Source organism: Hippocampus zosterae, chromosome 19, assembly GCF_025434085.1.
Source record: "Hippocampus zosterae strain Florida chromosome 19, ASM2543408v3, whole genome shotgun sequence".
NCBI lineage: Eukaryota > Metazoa > Chordata > Actinopteri > Syngnathiformes > Syngnathidae > Hippocampus > Hippocampus zosterae.
This window is the reverse complement of record NC_067469.1, coordinates 8,461,628-8,473,928: the sequence shown is the minus strand read 5'-3', so window position 1 is coordinate 8,473,928 and position 12,301 is coordinate 8,461,628. Positions and strand designations below refer to the sequence as shown.

The window sequence follows — 12,301 nt, the reverse complement described above, 5'->3', positions numbered from 1 at the left end:
GAGATTTCAAATAAACAAAGTGCTTTCGCGTCCTTATAATGTTGATTAGTCACACGGGCAGGCTGATGAGTTTGATATGGACACAGAAATGTCAGAAAATGTACTTTCGCAAGGCTGAAATTGGAGGACATAGTCAATTTTAACTTCATTTCTGTACCTCGCTCATTTTTCACAGGCTCGCTGCAATAAGGATTATAAAATGTATCAAATATAATATTGCGGTGGGGATGAGGAGGGGACCCGGTGGTGCAGGGGTTAGCGCATCGACCTCACGGTGGAGAGGTCGTGGGTTGGATCCCGGCTCCGGCCTTCCTGTGTGGAGTTTGCATGTTCTCGCCATACCTGCGTGGGTTTTCTCCGGGTGCTCCGGCTTCCTCCCACATTCCAAAAACACGCAAACACTCAAAATTGTCCCTCGGTTTGAGTGTGAGCGCGGATGGGTGTTCGTTGGCAGGCAACCGGTTCAGGGTGTCCCCCGCCTACTACCCGAAGACGGCTGGGTAAGGCTCCAACGCCCCCGCGACCTTTGTGAGGATGAAGCGGATCAGAAAATGGTTGGATGTAAAAAGATGGAGGATGTCCAAAATTTGGGATAATTTTATTCACACTCGAAAGCTAATTTAATATAGCACACCACTGCTAGGCCCCGCCTTTTAAAACTCACATACATTCAAAAATCACAGATACTACGGTGACCCCAAGTGGACAAAAATAATACCTGCACCTCACACGCATATTTGGTATTGTCACACTGAGCTGGTAGACAAACAAACTATTAACACCCAGTACGTTCCATCGATGCCTTTAAGCAAGACCTAGAAAAACAAAACCGGACCGAGGTCTCCTCAAACGAAGACCCAAATACAGCGTTTGAAGTATTTCAGTCTACCATAATCTCCTTATAGGCGGCCCGGTAGTCCAGTGGTTAGCACGTCGGCTTCACAGTGCAGAGGTACCGGGTTCGATTCCAGCTCCGGCCTTCCTGTGTGGAGTTTGCATTTTCTCCCCGGGCCTGCGTGGGTTTTCTCCGGGTGCTCCGGTTTCCTCCCACATTCCAAAAACATGCATAGCAGGCTGATTGATCACTCTAAATTGTCCCTAGGTGTGAGTGTGAGTGCGAATGGTTGTTCGTTTCTGTGTGCCCTGCGATTGGCTGGCAACCGATTCAGGGTGTCCCCCGCCTACTGCCCGAAGACAGCTGGGATAGGCTCCAGCACCCCCCGCGACCCTAGTGAGGATCAAGCGGCTCGGAAGATGAATGAATGAATGAATAATCTCCTTATATGATAAACATTTTCCATTAACTAAAGTCTCCAAAAAGTATAAAGACCCAAGTAAGCCATGGATAACGAAAGGCATAGAAAATGCATGTAAAAAGAAAAACAATTTAGATAAATTGTTTTTAAAATTCAGAACTGAAGAAGCAGAAAAAAAATATAAGACCTATAAAAATAAACTAGTAAATATTATAAGAACCAGTAAAAGAGATCATTATCATGCACTATTAGAGCAGAATAAAGGTAACACAAGAAATATGGAAAATACTTAACCAAGTAATCAGAAATAGTCCTAAAAAAATGGATTATCCAGAGTATTTTATCAAAGGCAAAAATACTATTTTGGAAAAAACTGCAGAAATAGCAACTGAATTTAATGAGTATTTTGTCAACATCTGCAGTAACCTAGCAAAACAAATTCCTGATTCAACAAACTTGTTTGAAATAGATAGATACGTAGAAAAAAACTCCTCCACGATGTTCCTTACTGCTGTAAAACAAGAATAAGTATCAAATATTATAAAAACTTTTAAAAATAAAAAGTCAACTGATTGCTTTAATATTGATATGACAATAATCAAGCAGATTATAGAATATGTAGTGCGACCTTTCACGCACATATGCAACCTGTCATTCAAAGCTGGTATCTTTCCATCAAAAATGAAAATTGCTAAAGTTATTCCAATCTATAAAAGTGGAGAAAGACATCTGTTTACAAATTCTAGACCAATATCATTACTACCACAATTTTCAAAAATATTAGAAAAACTATTTTCTCACAGACTTGATAGCTTTATACAAAAGTAAGCGCTGTTAAGTGAGAATCAATATGGCTTCAGGGAAAAACGGACCACCTCAATGGCAGTTATGGAGTTTGTGGAAGCAATAGCCACTAATATAGACAACAAAGAATTTACTGTTGGGGTTTTCCTAGATCTAAAAAAAGCTTTTCACACAATAGATCACAGTATATTATTGAAAAAAAACTAGAAAGATATGGCATTAGAGGTGTAGCTTATAAATGGATAATGGATAAAAAGTTATTTAGAAAACAGAAAACAGTACGTGCAACTCAACGATAAAAAAACTAATCAACTGAAAATCACTCACGGAGTTCCTCAGGGGTCAGTGCTTGGTCCAAAACTATTCATCTTATATATAAATGATATCTGCAAGGTCTCAAAACTATTTCCTATTTGCTGATGATACAACTTTCTACTGTTCTGGAATAAATCTGAAACAGCTCCTGACAACCGTAGAAAACGAATTAAACAAATTAAAAAACTGGTTCAACAGAAATAAATTGTCACTTAATCTGAAAAAATCGAAGTTAATTGTTTTTGGCACAAGACCAATCAAACACCAAGCTAAAATTATGGTAAACTCAATTGAAATAGAAAGAGCGTATGAAACCAAGTTTCTCGGATTAGTAATAGACTCAAAACTATGTTGGAAACCACATATCGATAACGTAAAAAGAAAAATAGCCAAGACCGTAGGGATCCTCTACAAAACCAAGGAAGTGCTGAATAAGAGATCTTTGTACACATTATACACTTCATTATTATTACCATATATGACCTACTGTGTGGAAATATGGGGAAATGCCTGCAAAACAAACACACTCCCTATTCTCAAACTACAAAAAAAGGCAATTCGAATTATTAAGTAGATCAAAATATACGGAACCCACAAATCCACTATTTATCAAATTAAATACGATGATGTTTTACGACCTGGTTGACTTTAAAATCGCCCAATTAATGTACAAAGCACACAATAACCTGCTCTGCCAAAACATTCAGAAGTTTTTCGACATTCGAGTAAGCAACTATGAATTAAGAGGTACCAACTTATTCAAAAAACTCAAAACGAGAACAAACATCAAGCAAAGAAGTGTATCTAGCAAAGGTGTTAATCTGTGGAATAATCTCGAAACGGACCTAAAAATGAGTAAATCGCTTGCTGAGTTCAAAAACAAATTCCAAAAAATAGTACAAACAACCTACATCAATCAGAGTTAAAATGATAAATTCTAAACATTAAATATAATGATAAATCAGAACTAAGTTGATAAATAGAGAAAGGTATTGCAATATCCATTATGAATACAAGAGAAAATTGACACAAGAGTGCCAGGGTGAGGATGTATATAATCCCAATACAAACCAAAAGTTGTAATAATATCACGGTTAAGGGTAAAGTATGAGCCTTAATGCAGACTTCTTCTTACTTTTTCTTTTCTGATTGATATAAAAATGATTTAGTAGATATAAACACATAACGGGGTAGGACTAGATAAGTTTTTTACTTCATCCTACTCCCTTGAACATAATAACTGTGTTGAATGAAGACTGATTTCTTTCTTTTTACTTTTTTATCTACCTTATTTTCTGTCAAATTATTACTGTATATGTTTTATGTTCAATTATGTTCAATAAACTTCCGCAATATTCATGAGAACCTAAATGAACCCAAAATTTGATGTTTTTTGGAACGGAGCAGTTGGTGTGACCGGCCCCGAACCAGAACTGCCGGAAAGATGTGCTAACCACCATTGAAGATCACTTTGCCAAGAATCTTATGCTGTTTACACATTCACAACCAGACATTATGACTGTTTTCAGGATTCAATTTAGGCTAACAAGTAAGTGCAGATGTTAAACGTGCGTGACGTAGGCATCTAGCATCGCGGCCAAATAGCTGTGCTCCAACATGTGCTGATGGTTTAGGCTTTGAGCAAATGTTCAGCTTTTTAGGGCACAGCACTTCCTGTGGGAAAAAACAAAAGGCCGAGAGATCCATTTTGCTCTTTAGCATTCCAACTTAACTCCCTTATGCGGTTTAATCAGCACGCGCGCATGTGAGTAAAAGACTTGTCTGTCCTGGGATGTGCTTTGATATCAAGCAACAGAATTTATAAGCTCATTTGGAGGCCATGACTCTGTTTAATGTGCATGCCTCTTGTGGAGAGGACCACAGAGAATGTGCGTGTGTCTACACTCCCATCGTTGAAAGGCTATTTGTAAAAAAAAAAAAACATATGAACACAGACTTGTGTGTATTGATGACAAAGTGATTCGCGACACACAAGTACAGTACCGTCATTTCCCAGAATATAAAACACCCCCACAAGAATATGCACACCTTCAAATCCCCCATTAAAGGTTTATTATTATTTTTTTGACTCTGTACTTCTATATAATATTCATTCATTCATTCATCTTCCGAGCCGCTTGATCCTCACTAGGGTCGCGGGTGGTGCTGGAGCCTATCCCAGCTGTCTTCGGGCAGTAGGCGGGGGACACCCTGAATCGGTCGCCAGCCAATCGCAGGGCACACAGAAACGAACAACCATTCGCACTCACACTCACACCTAGGGACAATTTAGAGTGTTCAATCAGCCTGCCACGCATGTTTTTGGAATGTGGGAGGAAACCGGAGCACCCGGAGAAAACCCACGCAGGCCCGGGGAGAACATGCAAACTCCACACAGGGAGGCCGGAGCTGGAATCGAACCCGGTACCTCTGCACTGTGAAGCCGACGTGCTAACCACTGGACTACCGGGCCGCCCTCTATATAATATGGTGCCCCAAATTTCTGGTCCTCTTTTATTATGGGAGTGAATAATATGAATGAATAATGATAGCTGAGGTCAAAAATGGCTAAAAAGTGACAAAGTATCACAGCACAGTGCTAAGTGCAGTGTGAAAAGTCTTCTTTTTTTTAAACAATCTCAAAGAGAATATCAAGAAAATTCAGGTGTCAGAATTCCCACAAATGGAGAAAATAACCAGAAAAAGAGCCACCAGTGATGTCTATGCTCGCGAAAAAAAGTATTTATTATTATATAGTTATTATTATTATTGTCAATTTGGGACTATCCCGTTCAATATGTCGGCTCAGGTAATCGGCATGACAGGAAATCGGACCCCCAACACACACCCACACACAGAAACACAAGGAGCGGAATGGTAATCTCGGGAAGAGGTTAGAAATTGCACTTGTTTACCAAACAACGCTTTTTGTCCAGAATGACAAATTTCATTCTGGCTCACCCGTCAATTAATCCGTCCCAAATATGGAACACAGCTTAAAAGTCAAACAAGAAAGTCACACACCGATATTGTTTGTGTTGAAATTTAAACCATGTATTAGCAGTGGCACCCACTGCCCACCGACATCACATGAACAATTGATGGAATATTGAGATTAAGAAGTCCAAAGTTGGTGCGTTTTTCTGAGAGGGCGGAATTAAACAGTCACTGAAATTGGACCGTTTTGACATCAAGGAAACATTTTTTTGAAAAAAAGATGACATGTGATAACGCAGCATGGAGATTTCATGCAAAATGCACCCGGAGAAAACCAAAGCAGGCATGAGGAGAACATGCAAACTCCACATAGAAAGGCCGGAGCTGGAATCGAACCCTGCACCTCTGCACTGTGAGGCCAACGTGCTAATCAGTCGACCAGGCTCAATATGCTGTATAAATAATAAAATAAATATATGGCCGAGAAAGCACACGGAAGAGAAGAAGTTGAGGTTACGGCACGTCGATGATGTCAGTGTTGCGGTGCTTCCAGAGAGCTCAGCTGATGTAGCCCGAGTGAGCGGACAAGCAGCTGAGTGCCCGTTCATGGCAGCGGTTGAGCTTTTCTCAGGAACGCTGCTTCCCATTGAATCCTTTCCTCGGAAGTATCGCCAACCACCCAGTCCACGCACACTTAAAACACGAAGTAAGCGTTGTCGGCTAATTATGCTGGCACAATGAATTTAGGAAGGTTTTATGCCCCTCCCCCCAAAAAATAATAATAACGTTGTAGATAAAGAATATTTACATATTTTAAAAGGACACAGCCAGGAAAATTGTTCACAATTGAGTAGCATTTGAGACCAAAAGTAGCATATCGTAATTAGATTGTTACCAAATGAACCCTTTCAGGGACAGCGGTTACTACGGCGGACATCTGATATTGTCATCAGGTTACGGTGTGCATGAAAGGGTTAAAAAAACTACTAGGGTATACACGATTTGCGCATGGGAAAATGTTGTAGGATTTTACAGAAAAAGTCAGTGTTTCATTACTTTCATCTGTTAAAAGTTTGCATAATGAGCATCCTTGCAAAACACGTGAAGCAATGTATTGAAATGCGTAGCTGGGATTCTCCCATGGGACTATGGTTTATAATGCTCTCTCTCTCTCTCTTCCTCTCTCTCTCTCTTTTCTTAAACAACTCTCATGTAGAACCGCTACAAATGTCTCCTTCGGGGAATGACATTAGAGGTTCTGAAAAGCTTCTTGGCATCTTTACCATAGTAAAAGCCAAGTCAGCAACCAAATAGGAAGGCGAATGCTTTGGAAAACGTGCGCTTTGACGGAACAGCGGCCAAACGTGGTGGGAGCTCATCAGGGTGGAGGAAAAGTTTCCCTTCTGCAGGAAATCTCGAAAAAAAAATGGAGACTATATTATGGTTTATTTACATAAATTCCCCTGCATTTGATTATGATTGAATATCGTCACTGTTGGGTGGAAACCTGTCCAAATATGGTCATTTTCATACTTTTTGAAAAATTGGGCAAACCCTTACCTCAACCTTTTCAAATGGCAAGCACAAGTGAGCTTGACAGGGGAAAGGTTCCAGAAAATATTAACCGGTGTACTGAGAAATGTTTTGTGCAAAGGTTAAATATCTGAGGTGACCACTTCAGGGACCCGCGAGGAATATGTTGTTTGAGGACCCTTTGCGGTTGTTCAGGAGAAGATTTGGCCAGTTGAGGATGTTTGAACCATGCGTCTTGCTGATTGGTCGTCATCATATGAGCATTATTCACACATTGATCACAGTGTCAGGGTGACTCACCCACAGGAATTACAGCAGAGTTGAGATAATCTAATCTCATTTTGGATGAATGCATTGATGGAATATAAAGAGCCAGTATTTGCCTCCCATGCTGATTTTTGTTTGAGTTTTTCATTAGCACATTTTCCCCGCTCAAATATGAAATGGATCACCAAGCAAATGTTGACATCTCACAATTACAAAGAGATGACAGCGTTGCCTTGAGATAGGCCTCTACTTCGTTTTGCCACTACACACGTTCTTTCCCCAATTAAATGAATTGAAATGTCATCCATTCTCCCTGCAAAAAATATATTTTTTAAATCAGGTGATATTTTAAGAAGGAAAATCACACTCTACAATCATGTATTTCATAAAATTATTGAGCAAAAACAAAATTGAAGAGAATGAATGTAATTATAACTGATATATTGTGGCTCCTTCTGGTGTGCCATTCTTCCAACTCGCTATCAGTTGTTGAATGTGTAAAAACTGAGCTAAAATGGTAGCTCATTATATAGATAACTAGATAGCTCCACAAACTACAGCTAGCCATCTGCGCAAACAAAAAGAGACACAAAGGAGAAAGCCTCATAAAACAAAGCTAAAATAGTAGCTAGTTTGCTAGATATATCGATACAGTAGCTAAAACAGCTAGCAATCTCTCTAGCTAGCTCGCTAGATAGATAGATATTAGCATTCTGTCTTTTCATGAAGTGGGGGGGACAACCACAGATACAGTATGTTATCAGGTAAAGCGATAAAAAAAAAACTCGAGGAATGCTTGAAACATGACGTCTCTTTACACGTGTATGACAAGAATGTAAGAATGTTGAAATTTCAGCAAGACTTCAGCAAGACGGACAGGACCATTTTCTAGGGATCCTGACTAATGCGGAGTCATCGGTTTCACACACACACACACACACACGAGTCGCTTAATAGTATTGTAATGCGGAAGTGCGTGTGTGTTGGAGAGCTGCTAAAATTACAGAAAATGGGACTCCAATGATACCAATGTCTTGATGTGGCTTCAATGTTTCAATAAGTGGGGCTTTGTGGTAAATCTAAATGACATTGCTAGGTTGTTTTCTTTCATACTTGTGGTGGAGAAACGTGAGCATAGCAGTGGATTTTCAAAAAAATCTTCCCAATGAATAAACCTTGCAACAAGAAATATTTCATGTTCATACAACAAACTGGGTGTCACATATTTTTAATACCACCATCATGTCGTAATTACAGAAATCATTTTTATAGGCCTATTAATAAAAACAATAGAACAGCTTGTTCAGAAGATTTATTTTTACACTCTCGCCATTAGTTAAACCACACAGAGTATGCAAATTGCCTCTTGCCCTGCCTGAAACCCTGACATCTTGATTTTTGGCCTATTTTACTGCTGCATCTCTTCCCTCCTCTCTTGTTGAAAAAGTGGGTGAGGTGTTGATAACTCAAGTGACGCTGTTGCTCTTTGGACTCCACTGAATTGATTGATTTGGATGAGATTTGAGATGGACCACTTCCCCACAGGTCTCGGTGTGGAGGATTCTACATCAACCGACCGGGACATGGTCCTGAGATAGAACCATTTGCCCAAAGGCATCTAGTTGTGGTGTTTCGTGTCATGAAATGGACTCCAATGCTGTTTTAACTAACACCATCCTATGTGATAAAAGGGAGCCCAGGGAATATCCTACCCGCTTGCCCAAGTCAGCTAGCATAGCCTTCAGCTCACCAACAACAATAATTGGCACTAGCTGTAAACCCCAGACTGTAATGTCTACATTTTGTATTTCTAAGGTAGGGATGGCGAAGCATTATCCCATCAGGGCGAATTTGTCTGTTTTTGATCAGAACATTCTCAGATAACTCCAACAACAGACAACTACTCAACTGTTAGTTGTCTGTCAACACACCATTAATGTGTAAAAGTGTCCTTCATCATACACCAAACAACGTTATGCAACAAGAGCTGTCAAATATTTCACCGCAGACCAGTGTTGTTGTTGTTTCGCGGAATGTGGATGTTTCCTCCACGGTCTTGTTGGAAACGGACATGCCAAAGATCTGACCAGCAGCAGTCCAGATCACATCTCTCTAGCTGGCTGAGAGCAAATGAGGAGTCCAGCGATTAAGTCCATACGGAGTTAACGTCATTTTTGCCGATTCGAGCCTATTTGTTATTGTCTGTGAAAAACCACACCATTTTCATCATGATGCATGCACACTAGGGGCTGACAATGAGACATTCTAAAGATGCAATGGCAGCCTGAAGCCCCTCAAGTCGGTCAAGCCCTGTGGAACGCCACGAACGTATACATGTGCATGGTGGGAAAAAAAAGGACAGTGTTATCTGCTTGTATTAGCGTCAATTGGGGAGCCAACACAAAATTGTTTGCAGTTTTGAATGCGCAAGATTTGGATATCGCCCTACTTCACTAATTCTGCCCCCGCCCCACAGTCTCTGACCAAAAGAGTCACGCTTCTTACTAACCTGTATGAGCACAATTCTCAAATATGACTATCTTGCAATGTTAAGCTAGCATTAGCACTGTGAACAAGTTGACGTTAGCTCCGGCTGCTGCTTGACCTATTTGTAATAGCGTGTCACTATAACATTTAATGTTATTGCTTTCATTTTTTTGGTGGGGGTAACACAAGAAACAGCCATCTCAAGGCTGAACCAACCATCAAAATAAACGTGCATATCACAGATGTGAAATGCCCCATTACTGGGTTTGCCTTGGAGTCTCAAATGGACTGAAAAAGCCCCTCGAAAGAACAGTCATGCGCTTCAGTCAATTTTCCGTTTTCCCAGTTTCCTGATCCCATTTAAATTGAGCCATCAATTATCATTATAATTATGCGGAAGGAGAAAAAAAACCCAGTTCTATGAATTTCATGAGAATTTTTTTCCCCCATGTTATTTGGACACAGTTGTATTGGAACACAATTAATTTTTATTTGACAAAAATTAAGTGTGATTATAAATCTGAATTGATTAATAGATTCTATTATATTATAGATTTTATTCGATTAGTTTCACTCCCAAAATAAAATGGAGCATCTGTATGCATTTACACATTTAGATTTCAAGTGCCTCACTTTTGCGGCGTGTTAAAGCCCCATAACGATGCGGTGGATTTAAGTGGATACATTTCACCAGTCCTAACATGCAGTTTAGTTATGTGCAGGCATCAGTACGCCGTGAAAGTGGCATCCACTTATCCGAGACATAATATTTGATTGACAGTTGACCTATTTCATCACCATTCACCCTACATGCCTACGTAGCAGGTGTATCTAATCTTATGGCCGGAGAACGTAGCAACACATACAGACACTACATATTCATGTTTTCTTCAAGTAACCTACTGATTCTAATTAAAATACATCCACAAGGAAACTTCATCCATCCATCCATTTTCCACTTATCCTCACAAGGGTCGCTAGGGGTCCTGGAGCCTATCCCTGCCGACTTCGGGCAGGAGGTGGGGGACACCCTGAACTGGTTGCCAGCCAATCGTAGAGCACACAAAGACAAACAACCATCTACGCTCACACTCAAACCTTGGGACAATTTAGAGTGTTCAATCAGCCTGTCATGCATGTTTTGGAATGTGGGAGGAAACGGTAGTACCCGGAGAAAACCCACGTGGGCCCGGGGAGTCCGGAGGGAAACTGTTATTTAAAAAATAAAATAAAATAAAAAATATATTCCAAATTTATAACAACAAGAAGTAAATAAAATCATGTTTTTGGGTGACAGTGCCCATGAATAACATCTTGTGGAGAGGAAGTGAAATCCACCACCCTGCCTCCCTTTTTCAGTTGCTCAAAAGGATTTACGGTGACAGCACTATGAAAGAAGCGGGTGCGCATTTCAACCCTCGCTTTCAAACCTTTCAACCCATGCTTGTTTAAAGCAAACAATCACTTTTACTCAATTTATCACATTGTCAACCAATTTTACCGACTTGACCCGAACATGGAACAGAATGTGATCGCCTCACCCCAACTCGCCTGATGGTCTTGGATCGGCGTGGAAAAAAAAAACACATCATTAGTCAAAACTGCTGGCTATTCTGATGATGATGGTGATAATGATGATGATGATGATGGGAATACAAAATTTAATCTCTCTCTCATGTGCAGCGATTGCGTAATGAAGCCCAGCGTGATCAGCAGCGCTTCCAAATCATGATGTTTTTTATGGCCTATCACACATTTTTTTCCAATCGTATTTTGTCATTTTTATGATTTCATCTATTTCATGTCTGGGATGATAATTTAAATGTGAAGTACTTTTTTCGTTGCTACATTCAACTGTCCTGCTTTAACTAATAAATGACAGTGAAGAATCCCTCCCCTTTTTTGAGACTAAATTGATTCGCGATGGGCAGTAAAAGCAAACAACTTCGACAATATGATTGCACACCTTACAGTTGGAGATGTGACTAAATTCGGGATTAACCAATCACATTGAAACTCATCCTATCAGTGAAGCACTGTAAATCATTCTATGCAGAGGATAAAGTACATATGACTATGTGTTGCTGCACCATTTATGTTCAATCCATTGCTTCAAGGTTTAAAGCACCTCAGCACTTTTCTGCTGCTTAGCATTAGTAATTAAGAAACGGATGTAAATGCTAGGCTACGTTGTTTTAAACAATTTAGCTTGACAGAGTGACAAGAAACAGCTGAAAACCTCTTTTTTGATGAATTGTTCCCGATCTGCCGAAGTGCTGCTTGAGAATTAAGTTGAGTCATTGCCACCATAGAGCACTCATACCTTGAATTTCACCCCCCAAAAAATAAATAACAAAAACCTCGAGTCACTGATATCCCAAAGCACCTCCAAATCTTTTCATTTGCAGCATTTATTTGCATGACAGTAATCCGTCGTTTATCGCGGTAAATGGGGACCAAAACCATCCGCGATAAACAAACATCCGCGAAGTAGCGACCAATTTACATAGACAGGGAAAAATTTTAGGTTTTTTTAAGTCCGCAAAAAGTCCGTGAGAAGCTGCAAAACAACAGCGAGTCACATCGAGCAGCATATACAGTACTGTACTGTACTCCATGTATATGAAAAAAAAAAACCTTTTTTTAAAATGAATGTTTGAAAAAAAATCTGCGATGCACTGAATCCGCAATAAACGAACTGC

The 12,301-nt window shown here is 39.9% G+C and overlaps 1 protein-coding gene across 2 annotated transcripts in view; it reads right to left on the bottom strand.

Annotated features, from left to right (window-relative positions):
• fbxo25 (F-box protein 25) overlaps nt 1–12,301 on the bottom strand; it is a 50,869-nt gene that overhangs the window by 30,861 nt on the left and 7,707 nt on the right. The window contains exon 1 of one of the 2 annotated variants that reach the window (XM_052053381.1): nt 7,345–7,441. The exons of the other annotated variant lie outside the window; for it this stretch is intronic. The gene's annotated coding sequence lies outside the window, so the exon portion shown is untranslated. Of the gene's footprint in view, nt 1–7,344; nt 7,442–12,301 lie in introns of those variants that run through there. 2 annotated transcript variants of the gene reach the window in all.